General features: G+C 44.6%; 1 long non-coding RNA gene across 1 annotated transcript; it reads left to right on the forward strand.

Moving 5' to 3' along the window:
- The first annotated feature begins 21,137 nt into the window (after positions 1–21,137).
- LOC108642163 lies at positions 21,138–22,521 on the forward strand. Its single transcript, XR_001922489.1, has 2 exons — positions 21,138–21,260; positions 21,598–22,521. It is a non-coding gene; the product is annotated as an uncharacterized LOC108642163 (long non-coding RNA).
- Positions 22,522–26,416: the final 3,895 nt, after the last annotated feature.

The following is a 26,416-nucleotide window of genomic DNA, read 5'->3' on the forward strand; positions in this document are numbered from 1 at the left end:
ATTTAACATTTGTTTGATAGTACCTCTCTCTTTCCCTTTTGTATGGAGATATGAGCATCCTCGCAGAGGGCACTGGTCCTGCACAATCACTGCCTGCCTACGGAACAGATTAAAATGCCTCCCCACCCCTGCGAGCAAAATAGGGCACCTAATTGAAAGCCACGCCACGAGCGCTTCTCCATCCCCCTCCCTCCCCAGCACTACATCTTCATCCCATCTTTTGTCTGCTCTACATCAGATGCACCTTTCTTGCTTGCTCTGAATAAAAACAACCCCCGTTTCCCCGCGGCGAGGATGAAAACCTCTTTCACCGAGCATGAGCACTAAACGGGAGCCGCGCTCGCCCTGTGTGCTTTGGGAGGCGGGAATATTTCGAGGGACTAAATTAATCCCTCACGTTTTCACAGTGCAGGGAACAGTTTTGAACTTCAGCTCCCACAGCGGTTAAAGCAAAGGAGAGGAGATGGGGTCCCCTGGGTTTAGTTCCCATCGAGCCCTGGCACAGCTCAGCTCCGCTCCATTCAGCGCCCTAGGCAGGGATGGCAGATGTCCATCCCATGGGATGTGTCCTCCAGCTTTCACTTTGGGGAAAGCTTTTTGCACAATTCCCCAACTGAAACATCCAAGCTGTTGGGAAAAGGGTTAGAGGGGGGAAAAAAATTGTGTGACAATTTGGGAGTACACGGTGCCTCCCGCTCCTCCAAAACGCGTCGCGTAGGCAAAGTGTGCAGCTGTGCAGGGTTCAGAGTTGCCTCTTGGTGCTCTTGCCTTTGAGCCAGCAGCCTTTATGGGCTCAAAGGACAGAAGAGGCAGGGGCTGCCTTGGCACTGGGAGAGCGGCAGCCAAGAGATAGAGACATGACTGCAAAAAGCAGCTGTGCCCCGGCTCTGCCAGGCAGTAGGTGCCCTCGTGGAGGCCAGGAGCGAGCTGGAAAGCCATCGATTCAGCAGAGCAGGGCTTGCCAGGATGCCTCTTATGCAGGCACTGTTTGCAGGTGTGCCAGCCTGGCTCCCACCCTCCCGGGCATCAGCAGAGCCAGCAGCCCTCACCCAGGGTTTGGTGCCATCTGGGGCTGTGTGGTGACTGATTGAGGTGCCCAGCTCAAAAACGCAGCCCAAAGGAGAATCTGGGTTTAGAATTTCTCTCTGGCTTTGCTTTCTCTGGCAGGTTTTTCTTACATGATATTCCCTGCCCCTTCTTTCACAGCAAAGAAATGTCAAACTTCTAGCCATGTAGTTTAGATGGAGAAATTCCACCTCCCCACTCCCAAATGGGTTGAGGGTACTGAGATTACTGAAAATCAGCTGCAAAACTGTTGTTGCAGGAAGAAAGTCACGCTCAGCTTCTGGTTTTGATGAGTCCCTCTCACTGGCTGTTCACCTGCTGGGCTCAGCTTCTCACTAAAGGGCAACAGTTTCATCCAAAAACGGAGGTGGTTCAAAGAAGGTTACCTTGGAAAAGAGAGGGAGAACCTTCTTCTCCAAAGACAAAGCGAGAGTTTTTGATCCGACACAGACTTCTGCCCAGGCTGTCACAACAAGCAGCTCCTAATCAAGGTTGCCCTCACAGAGTGCAATGTCTCTTGACAGCAAAAAGGCAGAGATGTGCTGCTTCAGAACAGCTGCTATTTGAAGGCAACAAGTAACTACACGTCTTGCTGCGTTTTTCCCAGTTTGGATACAAGTACTATATCTCCTGACTGTAAGCAGAGGACACACTCGAACAGAAAGCCTTGCATCCCACAGTGCTGCATGATGTGCTTCAAATCATTAGGGAGCCCCCCAGCTCTCATGCTAATTGCAGTTGTCTCTCTGGGTGTGAATGATGATGATGGGATCAGCAAACATATACATCACTGGTATTTTCCGAAGGCTACAATGTGCAACTGAGGGGTACATGTACTCACTTTAATTTCAGAATTGAAATTCCAAAGTGTCACTCACCCCTTAGACCAGATAAAAATCATCTCTATCCTGTTGTGGAGGAGGAGGACTTTGCTACATTGGTATAAGCAAGGTTTTGGCCACACTTCTTTCAGTCACATTATGGAAATTAATGTCTCCCCTATCTTCCCTTCCTCCTCGAAGATTCACAGATGCATTTGTCTTGATGCTGTAAAGCCAAAACTCAATTAATCACTGTGCTTAACATATTATGCATTTCTAATGGGATGATTTTTATCAGATTACTTACATCATAGAGTTTCACCATGCCTAAATTCTTAAAAAATCCCTCCTTGCAGTCTTCTTTAAAGCAGGATGCAACAGTAACTGTTACCACCTGCATTTCACCACATGTTCTTTTTTCTCTCTTCTTTTCAAATGTTTGACACAACTGGGCAGAGTCAACTTTCCATTTTCTCCATGTGTGACATTGCTCAGTGGCAGCTGCTGAAAGAAGAGCCCCATCATAATCAGTGTGTTTTGCCTGTAGCATAAGGCATTTCAGAAACATTGAAAAGCTGAAAGGAAATAGAAGATAAGTTGGAAATCATGAGCAGAAATGTGCACTTCCATTTTAGAGATTAAATTAGAAAAATATATTATCGTGAATTTAAAACAGCATCATCAGCCAGCTTGACAGCTCATCTGGGCTCATGCTGGGTTGTTATGGAGGGAACTCGGGCTAGGATCCAGCCTTAGGATGCTGATATCTCTGGTGTTCAAAGGCTGGATGAAGCTTTGGGGCAGTGCTGCTTGGTGGGGAGCAGAAGAGGTTTCTGCTGCAGCAACCTGCTGACTGAAGCACTTTGTGAACTCCGTGACGTGCCAGCAATACCACGTTGAAGTGCTGCTGACCCACCGAGGGCGAGGAGAAAAAGGAACGTCATGGTGAAAAATCTGCACAGCTGGAATAACTGAGATCAAATAAAACAGTCCCGTGGAGAACATAACAGGCAGGTAAATGAGCAGCCATTTCCTGGCCACCAGGAGCACTGCAGTCCCACTGCTTAGGTGACCCAGCTGCAGTTTCAGGGGTTTAGATGACATTCAGACAATTCCCTAGTGACAGAAATACAAGAAGAAAATGGGAGGGTGTTTTAGATATCTCAGCTGATGCAGCCATAGAATTAAACCAGGGATAAAACCCAGGACTCCCTGTGGAACACATGCACCCCTGCAGCAGGTTGGGAACTCTCTGCTCTGCAGCTCCTAGCTTGGTTCCTTCTGAAGCCCCAAGGCAGGGACTCTCCAAACAGCACTGCAGGAAAGGTAATAACATTTGGGAAGCCTTCAGTGTTCCCTTCTGCTAGTGGTAACGATGAGGAGTAAATCTGTTCCTTGTTGTCACTGTAGGCTGTTCCACTGTCCATATTCCCGCCCAGCAGGAATTCCTCCATGGGTTATCTTTCCTATGCTTTCCTTCTTTGACTATTTTCTCCATGCAGACAATGAAATATGTGAACAGACTGCTGTGTCATACCAAACTCAACTCCTCTTTTTGGTAAAGCAGGAGAAAACAGATGTAGAACATTTGTCTCATGAATCAGAATAGAGAGATATCTTCATTTCATCATCTCTAAAATGTGGGAAACGGTCTGCCCTTGACTGATAGGGCATCTCCTCAGTGCACAGCTGTTTTGCTGGACCTTTTGAGATACTCAGTGCTCATGGGGAGAGTTGAAAGTCCTCAGGAAACAATCAAGCTGCCAGGCTGTGTAAAGAAGGAAGACAATACCTTCAAAGGCAGTTGAAGCATCAGATTGAGAGTCTAGAAGTATTATGTAGCATGGTTCAACAGGTTGTTACAGTGCACTGGCAGAGAGACCTCGGCCTACCATACTCCTTGGCTACTATATGTGTGAGGTAAAAATGTGAGCTAAAACCTGTCATTTCTCAGAGTTTTTTTCCTCCAAGTAGAGAATTAACTCATGCAGGATATCAAAATAACTTCTACAAGATGAGCCAGAACAAAGAAGTGTTACCCAGGGAAGTGGCTGCTTCACAGCTTTTTTGGAATGAGATATGCTGTTCAAGATGGTTTAATGAAGAGAAAAAGAGGAGATGTCAGCAGGCTGTGCATATGGAATAGGGTTAGTTGTCTTGAGAGAAATTAAAAATAGGTAGATTATTGTGCCAATTTTTCCTGTCTTCTATCATAAGTGGTCTCAATATCTAGCTGGGAAACCACTGGGAAGAGACACAAACCAGAGGAGCAAAGCAACACAGAATGTGCAACAGGGTCACTGAGTGAAGGCCACAGACTTATCCACTGAGAGTTCATTCTATTTTTATTTCTATTGATCCCACCAAAGCCAATGTCAAGACTTTCTATGATGACAGTTTTAAAAGATGATGTTATGCCCTATTAGCACGAACTGTTGAATTTTGGCTTTTCACAGCCAGTAGGAAAAGCCACTGGAGATCTTTCCTCATCAAGAAAATACATGGAAACACCAGAATGAGTAGCAAGACCCACAGAAAGATTCCTGTAGGAGAAGATTCTGAGCTTGCCAGCCTTTTGGGTGAGAGCCTTGTGTTGTCCAGCTCCATCACCAAATGTGGTGACTGACTGATGGGGATTGTGAGTTTACATCTGGAAAAATATCACCAATTTTTGCCCATGTGCACTCTGTCTAGGACAAATGCTTTTGGGTGCAGTTAGAATCAAGAATACAGGGCAGATGGAACTTTGATGAACCTTCCTCCTATATCAGAATAAAGACACAGTTTGCATTAATATGTGCTGATCTCTGCACATCTCCATTATATGATTGTATTCCTCTATAATTATTTCCTATATAAATGACTGAAGGGACATTTTTCTCAGAATTGCATATTGCTTGCCATCAAGATGAGCTTGGCTGGAACCACCCACACAGCCCAGAAATGAAGCATTTTCTCCTGTCAGCTGTCTCCTAAGTAAAACCAAAGCATTTTTGGACATGCTGATCCAAGTTGGGGCACTGGCCTTCAAAAGAGAGAACACTAAAGCAAGGGGTTGGTATATAGGCTTGATTTCACCAATATTATTGCTCTAGAACAAGGAATCTGGCCCCTACCATCCTCTCTGATGGGCTGTAGAGTGAGGCAGCATGAGGAGAGTGATAAGGTCTGACACTGGCTCAGTACTGTGTCCATCAAGTGTACACCATGGTTCTTCCTGCAAGGAGCTCACGTAGACTAATTACAGCTAATTACTACTAATCAATCATCTGATTGATTGTTTTCTTTGACTGTTTCATATTTTTCTGGTACTGCTTTTAAGATTATAAAGCCCCCTAGCTCTCTGACTTTCCTGTTTCAGATGCATCCTGGGCTTTATTCAAAATTATGATACAATCCCCAAAGCTTGAACGTCAGCCAGGCTCTCTCTTTCCCAAACTGGCAGGCTGCAGGGAGAGCAATGAACACATTTTTCACAGTTATGCATCTTGCATCTGACTCAGGTTGTTGTTATTATGCAGTAAGGGTTTCAGTCTGAATATTAAAGAAAAGAAAAAATGTTCAGGTCCTAAGGGGGGAATAAAATCCACTAATCCAACATAGGCTTTATTTGCTTGTTGACTACCAACTGGTGCTGAGAACGGCGGGACTCCCAGAGCTTCAAACAAGATTAGAGAGTAGGAAATAAGACATTTATTTCAACTCAGATTCTTGCTTAAGTCTTCATCCTAGCTACACAGCTAGGTATTTGGACATCTGGCAAAAACTCTTAGCTGTACACACGTTCTGAAAATGTTGTTAATCTTTAAAATCAATATTGCATTTAGGAAATTGCTCACCTACCTGCATGTTTGTGAGTGCTAATTCATCCATATGCCATTTCTTAAATCATTAACTATGTAGGAAAAAGCATTACTTTCTCTTTATCACTCTTGGACAATTTATACCCCCATATATTCATTAATGTATAAAATACATTATTACTATTGATTCACATCAATGGGAAGATTTTCAAAATTCTGTGATTTCCATGTCTGGGACCCAAGTGCTTGTTCAAATTCATGTGAACACACCAAACCTGTTATGTGAGAGCATGCTGAGCACTGACAAGTTGCACTGTGGTCCCTCTGACTTCAAAAGACCAATTGTCTCACCTGTAATTAATGCTCTGGGTCTCATACTATTAAAATATTAAGCTGAATCTTGCTTTGCTTAAGAATCAAAAGGCTTGAGATAGAGACTGTCAAAGTCAAACAATAGGACAATTGTAATTTTCTAAAGCTGCTCTATTTGATTTGCCTTTAACTCAGTTAAGTATCTTGGCAAACCTTTAATTTCAAATCTTTAGAGGCTGAGCATCACACTCTGCTAGGCCTATCAACAGATGGAGGAATTACTAGAGGCAAAATGTATATCTTTATGCTAGTTTTTTTTTTTCCCCCCATCATCATTATACTAATCACACATTGAAATTATTAGTAACCTCAGAGACTGACAGATTTGTTTGCAGCAGAGGGTGACCCTGCAAAAGCGTGGGACAGGTGGTAGGGGTTTTCCCAGCATGGGCTGACTTTTGTTGTGGGAAACTTAGAAGCTGATGGTAAACAAGGAAATCAGGTTTGCATCCCAGAGAGCAGAGAGTTTGGAAAGTCTGAGGGTGTTTGGATTGCAAATACCCAGGTGTGCAGGGATGTGACCTGAGCTCTCCCCTGCTCTCGAGGTCAGAGGAGAGCAGTCAGCCCCATGTGCTGGGTGGGGAGGACCAGGCAAGGAAGCTGCAGGCACCTCATGCCTGATCTGTGCCCTTTCTGGAGGAGGTGAAACCTGTTGCTATCCTTGTGATGCTCTGAACCTGAACCCTCCAAGCCTGCACCACCACATCAGCCCTTCTCATTCACATGACAACACTTAGATCTTTAAGGAGATCCTGAGTACACCAGGTTCAACTAAGGTTTGGCAAAGACATAGAAAAAAAAACCCCTTAAATTCAGTTTTTCTCCAGTGTGCGTATACTGCCCAAACTAACTGGAAGGAAATTAAATAAAGAACTCCCTGCATTTTCTCTTTACTGAGCTTGCTAACCTTTTCTTCATTAATAATTAATCATGGAGCAAACTAGGTTACTGTGGGAGTGAGCTTCTATTATCTTTCCCTCCCCCAGATAATGCTGTTTCGTGCAGGTGCCCACACATTTCTGGAGTACCCAGTGATAGCACTAACTGAGGTTTGCTCCTGCAGCCTCAGGGAAGCTGTCAGGATTGCAAACACTCACATCCCACAGCAAACTCCTCTGGCTTCCCTCTCACATAGTGCATTTCATCCTCCCTAACAGGACAATTCTATTTACAAGCAAAGCTCTTTAACAGGAGCCACATCCCAGAGAACTATTTGCTCCAGTTGCCCTCTGTGTGATACATTTATTTAAAAAAAAACTCTAAAAATTTTCAAAATAGTCTGTGGACTAAAAAAAACCCCGCAGGTTCAGGTGAACCTTAATATACAACCTAGATATGAAATGAAATTCAATCATGCAGAAATTGCCAACAACTTATTATAGATGAATGGGATGGGAAGTACATTTTGTCTAATCCCAAGGCATTTTAAAATAACTATTCAGCATCTTCTCACCTGAAATGTATCATCTTATTGATTTTGAACTGACTTTTGCAGATTGCCTCCGTCTGCCTATTTGGCTTTCATGCTTTCAAGTCCTCAACTGCCCAGAAAATGGTGCCACTGCCACTCTCAAAGATGTTTTTAGTATAACTGGTTTAAGGTGAACTAGAACAATAGCCTGGAATGAGAGCAGCTGAATAATAACACCAGCCGGCTGGGAATAATGAGCTCACAGCCACAGCTGAACTCCTCTGCTAGGGGATGGAAAATCTGAGAACCTTTAAGGATTAACCAGCTACACAACCAGGAGAAAATATTTTCAGCTGGAACAGGATTTTGTCAATTTTCACTGTGCAACATGGTCAAATGTGAAAGAAATGTCAGGTCACTTATTACAATGATTTATCTGACAGCTAAATTGTTCCTCCTCAGGTCTTCTGACAACATTCAAGACCTCCTAAGAATCTTCCATGCTGCCCCAAGACTTTCCTTTATCAGGTAGGTAACTCTTTGCAATGGAGAAAAAGCCCAATCAGGGCATAAACACCAGGGCAGGAAAAAAAAAGATTAAAAAAAAAAGAAAACTCTGCAGATATGGGAGTGAAATGAAAGCATATCTCACTTTTAGGGTTGGAATTGCATTTCAGGGCTGGTTCACTGAATCATGAACTTGGCCTGAAAAGGCTCCTGGTCTGAGCACTTAGCAAGTCCATTCCAGTGTGTGTGGAGAGGGAAGGCTGGCTGTGAGAATCCCCTCTGAGAGTTTATGGATAATATAATCTTCAGTCCTGACAAATTTATGCAGAGTGGGAACATTTCAAACACAGCAAACTCAAATGCTATCCAAATACCTCGCTGTTGGGCAAACACCATGGACAGAGCTCAAATATATCTTGGAGAAGCAGAGAGGTGTGAGTGAGCATCACACACCTGAGCTTGTGCAGCGGGTCCCTGGTGCACCTGGAGTGGGAAGATCCTGCTTGGAATGTCCAAGTACCACGAAAACACATTTGAACAGCAGGATGCAGAAGCTCAAGCTCCTTCCAGCACCCCCCTTTGCTGGGGCACTTACTGGGGTACCCAAGGGCCCGAGGGAAAGTGCTCCCAGCAAAAAGGCTGAATTTCGCTTTCAGTCTGAAAGGTGCAAATTGCCCCCAAATGCTTGCTGATCTGGAAATATCCAGAGCAGGGCTTAACTCTCATAAGTTTCTCACCCAGTGGGTGGTTTAGCACTAGAACAGGCTCCTCAGGGTAGTGATCACAGCACCAGGCCTGTCAGAGTTCAAGAATTGTTTGGACAACGCTCTCAGGCACATGGTGGGATTCTTGGAGTGTTCTGTGCAGGGCCAGGAGTTGGACTTGATGATCCTGATGGGTCCTTTCCAACTCAGCATATTCTGTGAATCTGTCACCCACACCCAGGGTGTTGATGGGGTCCCTTGCTCTGAGCACAGACCTTTGCCAGCCCTCAGCCACCTCCTGCTCAGTGTGGGCAGAGGGAAGAAGATGGGTCCAGCAGAGCGTCAGGACAGGTCAGGGCTTGGGGTGACCGTGTAGGTAAACTGGTTTTGGCTGACCTGGCCATTCCTTCCCATCTGTAAGCTCTCAGCAAATACCTTCACAAGAGAGGATTGGGCAGAAGTGATTTTAGCACCTGGCAAAACGAAGCAGGTGACTGTGAGAGCTCGAGCAGCAAAATCTCAAGCTCAGATTCCCCAAGTGTAGTTCACATGATACCTCCTTTCATCCTCGTTGGAGAGAATCCAGCGCTGCCCAGCAGCTCCTGTAGCTCAACAAAATGACAGTACAGCGTGCCAGTAATTCTGACATAACAAGAATGACACATTAATCTCACAGCTGGGCGTCACTAGCAATGGCCAAAACCCTGTGCAGACAGAAATCAAAGGAGAGTTGCACTGTTTATAGGTCGCACCATTCAAGGGAGCCCAGGGTACCTGTCCCCCAAAGGGAAACAATGGTTTTGAGCACAATGTGGTTCAGGTGATGCAGGGATTAAAAATGGGGCATTTCTTTAGTCTAAATTGTAGCTTTGGTTTTCAAAAATTAATCACAGCAGGTTAGAGTGCCCAACGCGTTTTTAGAAAGATACAAAAGCGTGGTAATCTTTGTAAAAAAAAATAAAGAAAAACTGTGTTTTAACAGCAACACTGCCAGCATTACACTTAGTGTGGAACAACAGGGGCTCTGCTAAGCAGGCATCACTTCACCTTAAGCATTCAGCTAATTCCCCTGTACCATCAGGAGACAGCTTTCCTGTCAATCACTTCTGGGTGCATGACAGCTTATGGCTTAACTGCTCCTATCTTGTATCATTTAACCAGATACTATCTGTTTTGACATTCATGACTGAGACACTTGGCTTGTAATTGGGAGTGAGTACAACAGAGCAGAACAGAGTGATTGCCTTCCCCAAGGGTGGTTGTTAGGGTGATGTGGCACTCGGGTGCTTAACTCACTGTAGGACAGAAACCCTCCCAGTAATGCTGCAGAATAGGGCAAACTCACAGGGGATTGAAAACTCCTTGGGCAAAAAGGGACTTGCCCTGGAGGTACACAAGCAAGGTGACACTGCTCAGGTGCCAGTGGCCTCATCCATCCTCGTGTGTTGTGCTCTGCATCAACAGGATCCAGAGACTGGCACAGCCCTGGCACAAATCCGTGGAACCCATAGTTCTGGTGAGACAGCCCTGAGCATCAGCACACTATGGGCCTAAGCTGCATTCTCTGCTCGAACAGTGTGTTATTTGGGCTTGTTTTATATATTGAGGAGAATTTCTGGATTATGAAAACATGTTATCTCTGCCTTGGTTGTTATTTGACCTCCTCTGTTTACTCAACAGAGGGTAATGTGCAGACACTGCGATGAGAACTGCTGGTGGATTCTGCTTCTGTCTGAAGGGGGAAAGTGTCTGTTGCCCAAACAAGGGCAGTCAACACTGCCCTACTTCACACCCACCACACATCTGGATTTTTCCCTAATTCGAATAAGTCAACACAAAACCTGATGCTGAATATTTGATTATCGCTTAGATGAGAACCAAGACGTAGAAAGAAAGGATTTTACACTGCATGTCAGGACAACACATTACTCTTCCTGAATACATATGATAGAAGAAAACTGATAAAGCTATTGACAGTACAAACCAGAAAGAATTATGAGACAGAGGAGGAGATTGAGTTCCTTGAGCTGTTTGATGTAACCATTACTGTCAGGTGAGTATCCTAATTAATGCAGGCATCTCATTCTAATTGCATGGATCAGGCTGCTTTGTCTTTTCAATAATCTATAGAGCTGTACCTGGCATTAATCTTATTAATGGAACTATTACACTTCTTGCAAATTAATTTCCAACTTGAGATTATCTGCTGGATGTGCTTGTGTGCAGAGGGATTTCTTTCTTTTGAACTGTTATTATGGGAATTCCCTCAAAGTTCCCTGGATTTCAAGATTTACACTTTCAAAGTTGATTCCTGATGTTGTGACTTCAAATGTAGATTTTGAATGTCTAGATGCAGGAATTGCAGTCTTTCATTTCTGCTCTTTGAAACAGGGCTGCTGTTTGTATCAGAGGGTGTGCTGTATGGGAAAAAATCCTATAGATTACAGTGTGGTAAATATTAAAATATTAATAATGCTGCTGGGTGGAAAGATTTTGTTGACTGGTGTCTCTGAGAAGGGGAAAACAGCCTGTGGGGACCATTCATTGAAGCCAAAAAAAGAGTTTTGGTTTTTAGTTCAAGAAAAGGGAGTCCAAATGGGAGTGAAAAGTTAGGCTTCTAACCTCCATTTAGTCTCCTCCCTCAACAAAGTCCCCAGTTGTCAAAATTGTCGCTTTTGATGAAGTTTCTCCCTTCTCAAAAGAAGACTCTCAAGGTGCCAGGAAGCTGTAGAAATATCTCTGGAGCTGAATGTCACAGCCAAGAGAAAAGGACACATGAAAATGAAATTAAGAGCACAAAGGAAAACTCAGTAAATGACTGACAATGTCTCCTGAGCGTGTTTGAATGCACCCAGGTATCTTTTAAAAAATGAAAAATAGTAAACTGAGTTCTACTATGCACTTATTACTGAAAAATAAAAAAGCCCTGCAGCTGTCAAGTACCTTCCTGTATTTTTGCAGGTCTGTGTTTAGATAGACCATATATTTTTTCAGGATTTATTAAATTTTTCTATATAATTGTCATATGGAAGAAATTATTTTTCTGGAGGTGATTACACCTCAGGTGCTGTTTCCCTCTGTAGATACCTGTGTGTCTTGCACACTTGGTAGCACCCTGTTCCTGCAGGAGTGAAAGAGCCCAGGCAAACAAAAAGTTCTCACCTCTGTCTCCTCTCTGCCTGGAAATAAGGACTGCAATGGGCTCTCCTCCACGGAACTTGGGAGGTTAAGTTTAAGAAGATTCTCATCTCATAGATTTTGTACTCACAAGCCTGCAAGATGAGCAACAAAGCAGGAATTAGGGTGGAAACTCAGTCGGGGCAAGCTCACAGCTTAGCCTTGCTGACAGCAAGGGTCTTGGCTGGGATGCACAGGGGCACAGAGATACAGAGCTGCCACAAGCCATATATTCACCCCTGAACAAAATACTAATCCATCCTTCTCTCTCTGGAGATAATCTACCCAGGGAACAGAGGCTCCTCACCCAGGGAAAGACGAATAAAGTCGTTTAACCCAACAGATGAGAGAAAATCCTGTCTCAAAAAGTGCCATTTCCAGAGTGCTAGACCTGAATATAGGCAGTTGTATTTTTTCTGCCTCACATTGGCAGAGCATGAAAGTTAAACACCTAATCATTTAGCTTTCTATTAGAAACACAAGCAAAAATTGAAGTGACAGTAATGTAACAGTACTATGTTTTAGCCACCGTTACCACTGGTGTTGCAAGCTTAAAGCTGTCAGGAACTCCCGTTGAATGAAATTGGAGTGACAAAAAGAAACAAGTCCTTGTGTGAAGTTTTAATTTCTGCACACCTGTCAAAATGAGTGGAGGTGAGGAATGCACCATCCCAGCTGTGCTGAGACCCTTGTGCTTGGGGCAACTGGTGCCCCTGTGTGACTAAAGGGTGCTGGGTCTGCCTGCAGTACAAGCCTGTGAGCAAACCCATGTGTCTCCATGCCATGAAGTGGAGGTGGACACAACCTGAGCAAGGGAAGGCACTTAATTTCAGCCTGAAAGTCACCGTGCATTTAAGACACTTATTGATCTCCATACTGCACTAGGACTTTATGAGTGATTTCCCATGTAAGTGTCAGGTGAGAGGCATGAATAGAGACCTAATTAAAGTGTATACAAAGTACACGCACTAAATCTCTTTGGCAATGTCAGCCTGCCTTGGAGCAGCCCAGGAGAGCAAACAAGATGACAGAAATGAAAGATAAAGAAACACTAATGGTCTGTGGCGTTCCCAGAACAACAGCTTTGCTTGTGAGACACTAACATGAAGCAGCTGGGGATATCAAAGGAAAAAAGTGCCATTCCTGGGACATGTTCCACAGCCTTAAAACACAAAACAATGGGAATTTTACTCTTAACCTAAATAGCAGCTCAGTGTTTCTCCCCTGTGCCATAGCCATTATTCCATCATTGTTTTAAATTAATGCTCTCTCTATCTCCGATCCATCCCAGTAGGCTTTCATACCCACAAGAACATTGCAGGGACAAAGAAAATGCAGAAATACTGGGAAAGTGAAAAATTATTATTATTTTAGTATTAGAGAACCATCAGCATTGGGATGATGAGATACTGGTTTTTTTATGACAGCGCTACTGTCCTTTGAAGAGGAGCAGGTCCTGCTCACTACGGGCTGGGTAGGATACAGGATCTCACATTCAGCTTTTGGATGGGCTGAAGAACTCACAGCTACAATGAATTAACAGCTTTATGGCAACATTTTCAAAAGCAAAATGATTTTGGATGTGTCTATCAGGATGGATGAAAACAGATGCAAGTTTTTTGTGCCTTCAGTCCCAGCTAGTTAGAAATTCTGGTGTGGAAGTTACACACAGCAGCTTTCTGCTTTTGGGAAATACCACGGCCAAGGTTGTAAATACTAGTGGAAATAAATACCACAATATATTGTCTTGGGCATAGCACAGCACTAACTTATCTCTACAGCTTTTTGGAGTGGAGCTGGCTTGTGTTTCTGCACAAAGGAGCTAAGGGCCAGGTCAAGGTATTAAAAACCTGACTCCCCCAAATGCCTACCCAGAGCTGAATTACAGCTGGTTTGGGTTTGGGGTTTTGGGGTGTTGTTTTCCTTAGCTTCTCCTGAAGATGGGACTTGAGAGTTTTTCCAAATGGTACTACTTCTTTCTTATAAAAGCCTGGTCCATAATCTGCACTACATTCACTATAAACTTCCACAGTGGTCCTTGCAGAAGGAGAAAGCTATTCCCAGCCTTTTATCTTGGCTGTGTGGCCTGGGACACATTTAAATTTTACTCATCTCTTCTCTTCATTAACTCTTTATTAGGGTGAGAGTCTTCTCTTTTACCTCTGGGTTTCCTTACATTGTGCCCGTGGCCCTCCTGGATAATGTGAAGGAGCAGGGCACAATGAGGAAATCTGCTCATTTGTAAAGCCAATCATTAATAAGAATCAAGATGGCTTTACCACAGGGGTGCCAGCATCACTTGGCTGACAATGTCCCTTACAATCCTGGAGAGATTTTAATGGATTGAACAGGTTGATGTTGTCATTTTCAATTTGCTGAACCATCTGACAGTGTTCCCAACAATTAGCACGTACAAAATATGGAAATATGTTATCTTCTCCATTAAAAAAAGAAGATGGGAAGCTGCCTGGTCTCTGGAGTTGTATAACAACTTGTTATTCTGAAGTGCTTGCTTTGACTTTAAATAGATTTCAGTACAGCAGAGTCACCCTAACCTTGGGATAAATTTAGCTGTCGCCTGAGTCAGTAGTGGGGTTTGGGATCATTAAAAGCCGATCAGGAATTAACACGCTCTTCCTGCGGCTGGTGCTGTGGGATGTGGCAGTTGCACTCACACAGCCCAGTGCTGGGCAGTGCTGCCAGACATGAGGGGATGGGGGGATCGATCCTGAGACCCCCATGCACAGTGGCCACCATTTCACCTCCTCCACCTCCGTGACTCCCACCCCACTATTGCACAGCAAAGTGTGGAAGTGACTCACCCAAGGCCACGCAGAGGGTTGGACCCAACCTCCAGTCACCTTGTCCCCCGGCTCCTGCAGTGTGGCTGGGAGAGGAGAACCACGGCAAATTAACACTCATGAATCAGGAGGTGCTTCAAAGGAGGTCATCCACCCTTGGTTGTTGGGATGAAAAGGTTGCTTTTGTTTCTGGAGTGGCCGTGAGACCATGAAATGCAGCTGTCAGCTAAGGAGAGACTGAAAGGAACACCAAATCTCAAAAACCTGGAGGCAGCAGACATATATTTTTTAGAGCGATGACAGTTGCAGTCATTTTAGACCCACCATACCTTGTAAAAAAAAGAAATACATCTTCTGGTTCCTGACAGTGGGACTATTGCTTGCACTGCCTGTGACATGGGGTGACCTTCACTGACAATGGGGTAGGTTGAGGAGGTATCTGAGCTCTCCAACAGCACAAGGGTTTCACCCTGAATTCCTAGTGCAAAACAGGTTCTACTGAGGAGAGGCAGGGTTCATCCCCAGCCTTTTCCTTCCTCACCCTCAGCAAGCATCTTGCGTGGCTGTAGGTTGGGATGTGCCTGTGATTTTGGACATATCCTTTCCTTCCACCCTACTTTTTTTTTTTTTTTTTTTTTTTTTTTTTGCCACACCAGCTGAGAGGAGGAGAAGGGATTTGGGGAGCAACAGAAGACTCACTCAGAGTGCATATGGCTTTTGTGGGAACCAGAGACGAAATCTTCCTTTAAATAAAGCAGCCAGGCCGGGCTCAGTGACACATCCCCACCTAGGACGAGGGCAGGAGTAAGATCTACAAACCCCTGTCAGCAGGGAAGTGACCCTTATTTTTCACTGTGTGGCAACAGATGATGAATAATGGCTCAGGTTTTGCTACCTGTGGTAAGGCAGGTCCTGTAGCCCAGGAGGTCAGAGCTGTGCTTGGCAGGCTCCATCCCTGGGAGCTGAGAGCAGCACTTGGAAACCAACAGCCAAATACCTCATCTCCTGGGTGTGCAACCAGGACAAGGGGACAGAAAGGGAAGAAGGAAATCTCAAAATTGGTATCTGACCTTCGTGTGTGGATTCAGCAATGCTCAGGTGGCTGCACCTTTCCTTCCTTCAGATTTCTGTATTTTTAACCTCTGGGGACTCCTCCAGGACTTTGCATGGCTTGTAGGAGAAGCAACAACCAAGCATTTGAGCCTTTGAGCACCAGCCCCATGTGCACATAGGGAATAAAAGTCTCCTCCTCAACCACCCAAACCTCGAGCCAGAAGTGTAGGAAGATTTTTGTTTCTTTGCAGGTTTTCATGCTGCTTTTCCTAGAGACAGTTTTGAGAAAGACTGTCAGAATATCTTCAACAAAATACTAAAGAAACACACTGGGAGCTGTGAAAGCTCAGAATTGAATATAAATATGAACTGACAAGCTGCTTCATTTGGTATCATTAAACTTCACAGTTAGACTTTTTTTGAAAACCAAATTATCATGTAAAAATATGCCTGTAGTGTTAAACTTGAGATGAAAACTGCTTATTTTTGTGTTTAGTGTAATAACTAGTAGAAGGAAAAGTTTCTGTGGTCTGATGTTTCACAGGGTTTTGATTTTTACATTTATAGCAGCCTAATTATGAATAATATTCATGTGCTGCAAACACTTGGGGGTTATAAAAGCGAGGTGATATTAAGATTATCTGATACTCTGAGGTTTAACCCAAAAGTTGAAGGCACAGACTAATGTAGCTGAGCAGCTGAGTTAGAGCATCCCGAGCAGGAGGGAAGAGCTTGCTCTCAGCTCAGCTCTTGCTGACGCATAAATATGACGACTTTTAGATAAGAAAAGAGGCTTTACGAAGTTTCCCGGGCGGGCTGATGTCAGAGAGACCCGGGTGACCGCTGGATGTCACTGTTAAGTCACCGAAGCCTGTTCACTGTAAAGCCCCTGTGCCTGCGCTCAGTCCCTTCGCCCCGGGCTGGGGGTTCAGCAGCAGGGACCGCTCCGGGCTGTGGGCGAGGAAACGGCTCTTTTGATGTTTTCCCGTTATTTTTAAGAGCTATGCAAAGTTGAGAGTGCTGAGGCAAAGCTGTTCAAAGGCGAGGTGAAATTTAGGGCAGCAAGGAAACAAAGTGAGATCCGGCTTTATCCTTCCTTTCGAACAAATCTCGGTGCCCAAACCAGCACAGCCGAGCGCTGCCTGAGACGTGGGTTTGTTTGGATATTCAAGGTGTAGCGATTTGTAGGCGGCTTGATTTTCCTCCTGTTAATGCTGCAGGAGTGGGAAAGAAAAGTGCTGTGATTCATTGACACAAACAAACAGGCTTGATATTAAATCAGAGCAATGAAACCTGCTGCAACCTGGGTGTAGTCCTCAGGACTTTTCTTCCAGTACATGGATATATGGATAAATTCCTTCCATATCTAAACACACACTCACTATTAGAACCATAGAATCTTAGAACAATAGAATGATTTGGGTTGGAAAGGGACCTTAAAGCTCATCTATTTCCAACTCCTGCCATGGGCAGGGACACCTTCCACTAGACCAGGTGGCTCCAAGCCCCATCCAACCTGGCCTTGAACGCTTTCAGGGATGGGGCAGCCACAGCTTCTCTGGGCAACCTGTTATAGGGCCTCACCACCCCCACAGGGAAGAATTTCTTCCTGATATCCAATCTAAACCTACTCTCTTTCAGTTTGAAGCCATTCCTCCATGTCCTCCATGCTCTTGTAAACAGTCTCTCTCCCTTCAGGCACTGAAAGGCTGCAATTAGGTCACCCCAAAGCTTCCTCTTCTCCAGGCTGAACAATCCCAATTCTCTCAGCCTTTCCTCATAGGGGAGCTCTTCAGTGGATATTTAGGTAGTATCCTCTAAAAGGATGCCAGAAGTACCTTTCTCCAGGTGTTTCCTGTTTCCTTCATTCACAGCTCTGTCAATATGTCTGTTTTTGTACCAGCTGTGGACAAAGTGCCCTTCTCTGTATTTTTAATGCCAAAGCCATGGAAAATGGGCTCATATTATCAAAGCCTCACTCAGGAGCAGGCCTGCTTGATGGTCACTTTTACTAGAAAGTGGCCTGTTTTTTCTCAATATGCCATCACAGAAATTTCCTTTGAAAGAAGGAGTGTTCTTGAATTCACAATGGGCTGTGATGAACTGTGAATTTCAAACACTTCTGCATTTAGTTGCAAAAATTTGTCACCTTTTTTCATATGAGCAAGTCAGCATGATGTTTGCTTCAGGCCATTCTAACTCCCCATCAGTCCTGTGTTCCCTGTGCCATTCCCACTGATGCCAGCCCAGGGAGCTCCCCTGATGGCAGGTGCTTCACCACCACATGTCAAGTTCCACCTCCAACTCATTACATCTTGCTTTAAAATTCCCCTACTTGGTGCCACCTCGATGGCTGAGGACTGGTGTGTCATGATCCTGTCCTGGCTGTCCGTCAAGTTCGGTCACTGATGCCTTGTAGTGTTTTCCTCTAGCTTAGTACCTGATGAGGATATTCAGAGGTAATTAATTCAGAGTGGTAAGCACTGGGATCAGAGCCACTGGAAGGACAAAGGTTTCCCTTGCCTTTGGACAACATTTTTGTCACAGCCCTCTGTCATTGTGTACTAGTTAGTCTGGGGGTAATGATTTGCTGTTGGCCACAGGTGCCACCTCAGAACAAAGAATTTAATCCTTTTGGGACCAGACTCACGAGTGCTCAATCTTTTATGATGGATAAGGTCATAGCTTCTGTTTCTTTTTTTTCCCCCTAACACCAGTTTCCCATGACCTTGGATGTGCCATGAAATCCCAGGAACAGAGATGGTACCAAGCACTCATCCTGCCAGAGCAGCTTTGCAGAGGCTGCAGAGTCCTTTGTAAAACAACCCGTTCCTCGCAAAGCATGAGGTGTTGATAAGATAAACCTTTTCCTGAGACCTACTTACCCCTTTCCTTGAACTGTGAGACCAAATTCACTTCACTTATTCCCTTCTTTTCATGGATCCCACATAAAAATTCTCACTTTGTCTATTTGCCTTGATTGGTGTCAGCTGCAATAAAACATTGCTGTGCCTCAACCAACGGAACGCTCAGCGAGGTGTTTGAGGCTATCCAAAGTGTTTCATTCTCCCCAATGCCTGTCAGCTAAAGGAAGGACAAAATAATTCTCCAGAAAGGAGAAAACAATCTCAAGCCCTGACACATGTTTTGAGTGTATGTGTAAAAACACAAGGTATGAGGAGGGCTTAGATCACAGCTCATCTCGCTGTCATCTCACCAATTTCTTTTATCACCAAGCTTCCTCCCTAATGCCCTGGCTCTGCTCCCCTGGTTTCAGCCTTGTCCTTCTCCTTCTGATCTCTGACATTGCCATGAATAGTTCAGTCCATCATATTGAGATAAAAAAACCAGTCATCTCATGCTATTTGGGCATTGAGGGCAGCAGTTACTACTGTACTGAGAAATGGTTCATTTTAAGTGTGGGGTACAAGCACCTGATCAGATCTGTGTGAGAAACTGGGGAATTTCAGCCCGTTACATCCCACTGAATGTGAGGTGAACTGGAGAGGGACCTGATTTAATGGCACTGGCTGGGCTGCCTTGGAAACTGGGAGAGGTAGGAAAGCAGGACAGTTTGCTTGGGAGAGCCAAGTGGAAGGAGCAGTTTACTGGTAATGGAGCAGGAATATGTGGTAGTTGAGTATGTCAAAGCTTCCCAGAGGGTGAAGAGGAGAAGGAGAACAGAAATAGCACTGTGTTTGTAAATCACTGGAAGATGCTTCGTGATGAGGTCACTTGCAGGAGCTGTTCAAGGGGAAGGCCAGATCCCCCTGTATGGGGATAATAATAAAAGAACAGAAAAGGAGCATCATGGGAATCAGGCACAGAAGAGAAGATACTCAGAATACCCCAGTGGTGGTGAAACATAAGCAGATTAAACTGAGAAAGGGTAGAATCACAGAGGTAGGAGCAATCAGAGCAATCATCCAGTCCAGTTTGCCACCACTGCAGGTGATCACAGAATCACAGAATCTGCTGAGTTGGAAGGGACCCAGTGTCATGGAGAGAACCCTCCCCAAGAGTCACACTGTGTGCCTGAGAGTATCATCCGAGTGCTTCTGGAGCTCTGTCAGCCTTGGTGCTGTGCCCACTGCCCTGGGGAGCCTGTTCAGTGCCCAACCACCCTCTGGGGGAAGAACTTTTTTCTAATACACAACCTAAACCTCCCCTGACACAACTTCAGGCCATTCCCTCAGGTCCTGTCACTGCTCACTGGAGAGGAGAGATCAGTGCCTGCCCTTCCCCTTCCCCTCATAAGGAAGTTGTAACTGCAGTGAGGTCTCCCCTCAGTCTCTTCTCCAGGCTGAACAGACCAAGTGCCCTCAACAGCTCCTCCTGAGTTTGATTCAGAAGAATCTGTGCAACATCTACCCTGTACCTCCAGCTGTGAGTTCCCTCTCACTGTCTAACACATGCAGACTTGCAGTGACAGATGAAAACACCACAACTGCACAGCTCTGCAGGGAGGGCAGGAAGGACTCCTTGTCTGGCTGCTAAGACATGCAACATTTTCTTAAGGAGCAGCAAGAAAATAAACTAGAACAAAATCCTGCCACTCTGGTCCAGGACACAGCTGTACTCTTGGCTTCAAATCTAACACTCAGCTTGCCCCTGAGTGCCTGAAGAACACCAGGCAGGGACCAGCTTGCCCAGCAGCTCTACTGAGTGCAAACACTAAGAAAGATAAAGATATTCTTCAAGGGAAGGTTTTGTAGACTGGTATAATTCAAAGTAAAGGGGTGACAGAGCTGATTCTGGGGTGCCAAGATGAAGTGTTAGAAGCATTCAGGATGGGAATAACATAGTGAAAGACAACCTAATAGTAGCAATTTTGATGAAGACTGCAGATTAGCAGTGGAGAGGAAATCAGATGCAAGAGTCTGTGCAGACAGAGGCTGTTCAGAGGTCTTGCTGCTGCTGTAAGGGTTTGGGGAAGGACCTGCTGCCAGGCTGATTTGTGTGTAATATCCTTGGGGAATGGAGGGAAAAGTGGATCCTTTAAGCACTCGAATGCTTTCAGCCATGTAATGTTTGGATTAGGACCCACTCGAAGGTGCAGAGAGCACACTTGCCGAGTTCAACACCAGCAGAGATGTGCTGGTGCTTATTATAAGGCAAGAAGGAAAGAGGGAGTGTCCTTATCACTCAATCAGTTACTCACAGGTAGAAGAAAAGAGCAGATTCTGAATGAGGAAATGAAAATTATTATTATTATCTGTACAAAGCCATTCTTCCCCAAATGATACCAAGGGGGATGTAGATACGTAGGGCTGCCAGCAGGAGGAAAGCAGACCTTGATTTTGCATTAGGAGGTGTCACAGGGGGGCAGGTGGGGGTAGCACATGGAAAACATGACACCCCGGGGCTGGGTGTTGAACATCCCTCGGAGCACTTGGTCCTGCTCGTTAGTGACACACAGAGGGGAGGGAGCTCCCGGCAGAGCTGCTGCACTGCCCTGATTAGGGGCAGGAGAGATTGATTTGTGATGAATGAATAAAGAGGTGAGATTAAAGCACGGCTAAATGGCAAGGAAGAGGGAAGAGCCTGTAAGTATTTGAAGGGCGTTGGCAGGGAGAAGGGATAAATTAAGGTGGAACAAGGGTTTTTAGCTATGAGCAACAGCATGAAATCGGAAGGGGATATTCAGATTTTATGTACCTAAATAAGGGGGCAGCCCAGAGCGGCTGCTCCTCACTCCCTCCTGGGAGGATACCTTGTGCTGCACAAAGACTGCTTTGAGCCCTCTGGATGTGATGGTAGCCATGTGAAACAAGAGGTATTTCTGCAGAATTGATGGTGCCCTTCACACTCACTTCTATTTATTTCTCACCAGCCTCCCTGCGCAGACAACAAGTATTATCAGTGTAACTTTCTTTTTTTTAGGAGTGAGATTTAAGCCTGCAAAATAATCCCCTCATTGGACATGCAGAAGGAGCCGCAATACTTGGCAGATGTGAAAACAAACTGGATGACAGAGAAAGGGGTTTAAGCAGGAGATCCTAAGGAAGGTCAGCTCCTGGGGTGGCAGCCCCAGATTTACCACCCTGGAGCAGACCATCCACCCAAGCAGCCTTGTGCCTGGACACGTGTGGGCACTGCCTACACAACTCCTTGCCAGGCTGGGCAGCTGCCCAGGAGGAGTTCATGGCATTTTCCCCAGCATTTTTCCACCTGGGTGAGGTTTTCCTCTGAGAGGGTAACACACTTTTACGGGAGTCACAGAGAGCAATCTTGTTAGGAATACATGGACTTAACTTTACTCATCCATCTTAATAGGACTTATATTATTTTCCTTGATGGTTCTGATTTTCTATCCCATTAATAATAAAAAAGCTTCTCTGCTTATATATAATGCAATTCAACAATAAGTCTCAAAGGAGGATCAAGATCACTTTGGCTTTCCATCAATTTGATGCTGACGCCTCTCCAGTTAAATAACTCGAGTGCAAGAAGAGCAAAAGGGAGCAGAGATTCTTCCCAGCTTTGAACCCGAGTTTCTCTGGAAGCAACAGGAATCTTCCAATGGATGTCAGTAGACTTTACATCACCACCCAAAGGGTGTTTCAAGGGAAGGTGAAGGTTCTGTTTTCACCCACTGTAAATCAGGTGCCATGCTGACTTTGGAGGAGTGTGGCTGATTTTGACTGCCTGAGAATTGGGGCAGAAGACACCATGGGAAGGGTCTATGATTGTTTTTCTGATGCAAATGTTTCAAACTGGTGCCTGGGAAAAGGGCTTGTTAGTCAGTGTTTGCCGAATGGAATACTTCATGACAGTGCTAATTAAAATAAATGAAACTTGACTTTTCAAGATGATGCTTTTTTATAGCAAAGTACAGTAGTTTGGAAACATCTTTAATTTAATTGCAAAATACTTTCTCTGGTTATTTACTTAAAATTGTCTCCCATTGCAGGGCTGCACCAGTATTTCTGGATGCACACTCTTGATTTCGGCATTTTACATTACATTATCAAGTTAATCTCCCCAAATCATTAACCCCCAGCAGGAGAGATTTTTAATTATGTAGATTCACCAAGTGTTTTTCAAGAACTGTTTTATTTCTGTGAGTTCAACCCTAATGCACTGTAGGGAGAGGGAAGGCACTGTCCTACACTTGATTTCATGAAACATCATCTTGAAAGAGGCCTCCAAACATGCAGCAGATTCAGCAAATAGATCTTATCCACAACAGGAAACAGTTAATGTCCTGGAGAATCCCTGCCTTCCTGGGAAGGGGTACTGATGTGCACTTCAGCAAGAAATAGGGTAATTTAGACCCAACTGAGCCTGTTTTTTCCCCTCTAACATAAACCAGCTTTATTCCAGTGTATCTCAGTTCTGATTTATGTTTCAGGATGTGGTATCTGAATCAGGCTGAAGCTCACAAAAAAGTGTTCATGAGCTTATAGTCGTGGTTATGCTTTTATATAGGTTAGAAAGCACATCAAAATCAAAAGCAACATTGAATCCCATTTCCTAACACCATGGGGAACCAAAGATTTGGGAAGATGATGAAGAGAGGACACTACATTAGTTTTTAATAATTAGCACTGTTAATAAATGTTGGTTTGAGCACTTACCCAGAGCCTTCCCTTTCTTGTACAGCTCCCATGGTGGGCATGGCAGTGTGGGGAGCTTTGCCCAGACCCTCAGCAGGGACTCAGCAGCTCTCTCTGGGTTGGAGTGATGCTTGGAAAGGCTTCTCTCTTGGGGACACAAACGTTGGTACCCTGAGTGTTGGAAAAACCAGTGAGTCACAACTGGCAGAACACCATAAAATTGTCCTGACTTACTCATCTGAATCCCTATTAAAAGCTGAGCAGCAGTTGAGAGGAAACAATTGCACTGAAGTGTGATGTTCTCTCTGTTGATGTCACTGGTGGGGTCAGGAGCAAGGATTCAGCCCGTCAAACATACTGCACATACAGGATGATAAATGATGACAATAATTCCACAGGAAGGGAAACATTTGAAGTGCCAGGGCTTGTCCTCCAGAACAGACGACACCAAAGTCTTCTGGCTTGTGCAGCCAAGCCCCAAACACAAATGAGAAATGAAGCATTTTGGAAAGATGGGTGCATTTTAATTCAGTCTGGGAGACACATCCCAGTCCTGGAGACTCAGAATGGTGAACACATCAGAGCATGACTGGGGACAGAGAAGCATTTCGTGGGCAAGTGACTTTACACCTTTGAGAGTGCCCAGAGTACTGATGTGGTTCCCTCTATGGGAGGTCACTCTGTGGAAGTCCCAAAAATGTATTGACAGGTGTCTGAGTATTTTTTGCAGTGTAATATGTCAAGGAGGTTTATGCAAACACTCCTCTAGTTTTCTGGTACCTGCCTCACATGTCTCTGCCCTTGCTCCTTGGTAAGGGAGATGAGAAACAACTGAATAACTGATAGTTTAGAATGGAATTAACAAGTTTTTGCATGTACATGTGGTCAGTATAGTAAAAAAATAGATCACAAGTTGTGTCTCTGAATGCAGTCAGCCAGTGCAAAACCAACAATTAGGCACTTTCCCCCTGAAATAACTTTCATGCCCTATATTCTGTAGTGTTCCAGATCCATAAAACCCCAAGTTTATAAAAAATTTATAGCAAAACTACAGCTCAATTGATACAGTTCATATTTCTACATTGAAGTATTGGGTGCAGCCACCAGTGGGAACAACACAGTGGCTTTTACAGGTGTTTGAAAGCCTCTTCCACAGCTACTTTTATCACAGAAAGTTCAGCTCAAGTTTTATTTTCTTTCTTCTTGTACCTGAAGCCTGTGAAATCTCTAATCTGTCAGCCTGTGTGATGTTTCACCCAGTGTTTCACATTGCTGTATCAAAGTTAGTAACAGCATCTCTATCTACTGCTACAGGCATCATTATTTATTTGCCCTGTGCTGCACTCAGAAGTCCCAGGTGCCATCAGAGTTATCACTGAGCCTGTACCTAATTTAAACGTCAGTCTAATACCAGACAAGGCACAATGCTGTCCCTATAAAAATGTGCTCTCTTGTCATGGGAATGGAGTTAAACCCAGCAGCCCTTCAATGCATTTCTTTCTCAGTTCGCATCTTTCTTGCATTTCAGATCGGCCAGGATCTTACCAAAGAGGGATTTGACACTACTGAGGAGAAACACGCTGTCTCCCTGCTCTTCACTTTCCTTACCTGCCTGTTGCTCTTCCCAGAGCTGTGGAGGCTGGTCAGACAGGTGACTGTGGAACATGGGAATGGAAGAAGAGAGAGGGAAGAACTAAACACAACTCCTTCGTTGCAGGACCTGCTCAGTGCAGTGCTGAGGACACGTCGCTGTTGGGCTGTGGGAGGGATGTCCTGAGCAATCCATAAGCTTCCTCCTGGGAGATCTTTGGAGACAGCATCATCTAGCCATGGCAATATGTCATTGTATGTCTGTATATGGAAAGACAACATCTCATTTAGAGAGCACAAAAAAATACAATATATGTATAATGGTACGAAGCAACTTCCCCTGATAGCTTGACCTGATCCTCCTGAGGGCCTTTAGGGAGACTGGTGGATGTTTTCAGGAGCTGCTTGGTCTGCAAGCTTTATGACAGGGTCAGCAGGAATGAAGAGGGTTGGAGAGGTCAGGAAAAAGCAGTTACTTGGCACTTTGTGTATTTTTTGACATAAATGAGGTAAAGAGTTTATATCTAATGGCAAAAAAAAAAAAACAACAACAACAAAAAAGCTTGAACCCATTATCCTTTTGAACTGGCATAAATCAGGAATAGCTTGGAAATCAGCAGCCCAAATCTTCAGCTATTACCAGTCTTCCTGGGGTTTAAATGAAGTTGAAAACACTCTGGCAGTTTATAGGAGCTGAGGATACATCCTGATGGAATTACACAAGCATGAATATACTGTAAGCCAAAAGAGAATTAGGTCCATTATTTTTAAAAAAGCAAAGCTTGATTAAGGATGTTCAGTATAGGTTTAGGAAAAAGAACACTGTCATGCCTCACTAACTTCGCTGTTCTGTTGAAACATGACTACCAGGGAGGTATTACAATGCCCTGGGATTTTCTAGAAAAGCAATCAAAGAAGTGTGGTTTTGGGGAGGGGAGGGAGGAAGAGCACTTCTGTCAGTGCTAATTGCAGGCATTAATAGGAGCCATAGCACAGAGAACTGTCTGGTACCCTGAGGAAGTTGGAAGCACAAGTGCACTACACTTTATGGGTGCACACATACAGAGATAATTCCACTTGCAGAATGGAGAAGCAGGATCTGAGTTCGAGAGGAGATGTGCTGATCATTCCCAACGTGATCAAGCAGAGGTTCAAGAACTGCAATGAGTCAAGGGGGAAGCTCAGAAGGCATTTCTTAAGATTGAAACATAATTAATGCGAATGCCTCCGAGGTTTGGCTCTCACATTTGGGAAATGCAGAGCAAGAGCTTTATTATTTTTAAATGAATTGGATAAAACTTAAAGACTTAAGTTCTCAGCAGAGTTGCATCAGCAGATATTTAACAGTATAACACCAGGTTGGCATTGCAAATTGGGCATGTGTTGGGAAAAAAGTTGGGTCTGGGCTCAAAAAAAAGCCACATTAAGAGCTGTGGAAGAGGCAGCCTGCTGGGACTTAGGTCCAGACCTAACAGCAGCACCATTACCCATGCAGGGACTCTTACAGGAGAGTCACTGTGGTGGGCTGGATCAGAAAAATTCAGTGCAGGGTC

The sequence above is a fragment of the Manacus vitellinus genome, unplaced genomic scaffold, assembly GCF_001715985.3.
Source record: "Manacus vitellinus isolate BGI_N305 unplaced genomic scaffold, ASM171598v3 scaffold_10_pilon, whole genome shotgun sequence".
In the NCBI taxonomy this organism is placed as follows: Eukaryota; Metazoa; Chordata; class Aves; order Passeriformes; family Pipridae; genus Manacus; species Manacus vitellinus.